This window comes from Penaeus monodon, chromosome 34, assembly GCF_015228065.2.
Source record: "Penaeus monodon isolate SGIC_2016 chromosome 34, NSTDA_Pmon_1, whole genome shotgun sequence".
Taxonomy (NCBI): Eukaryota; Metazoa; Arthropoda; class Malacostraca; order Decapoda; family Penaeidae; genus Penaeus; species Penaeus monodon.
Window position 1 is genome coordinate 2,578,769 of NC_051419.1, and position 346 is coordinate 2,579,114.

At 40.8% G+C, this 346-nt stretch overlaps 1 protein-coding gene across 4 annotated transcripts in view; it reads right to left on the reverse strand.

Moving 5' to 3' along the window:
- The window catches only part of LOC119594519 (DNA topoisomerase 2-binding protein 1-like), a 27,100-nt gene that overhangs the window by 21,525 nt on the left and 5,229 nt on the right, over window positions 1–346 (reverse strand). The window lies entirely within an intron of this gene.

Sequence of the window (346 nt, forward strand, 5' to 3'; positions counted from 1 at the left end):
TCAACAAATGTTGAGTTGCATTTTAGATTTACAAGCACACAAACACTGCGTTCGGTTCTCAAAAGCATAATCTTCATTACACTCCCAAGGCAATAAAATGGGCATAAAATTGAAGCTTACAGTCTGATTTAGTCAATCATGATGTGTGGCTCGCATGGGGGTCCCTGGCAGCAGCTACTCACCACTATAAATACCCAGAAAAGATAGTATATAGTACTCCAAGGGAACCATCAGTGGGTAAAAAGGGTAAGAGGAGGGGAAGGAGAAAAACCTCACTGCCCAACCCTTCTGTATAAGACTATACATGATCACTAGAGCAAAGAAAAGTGTAGTCTGAAAGAACATA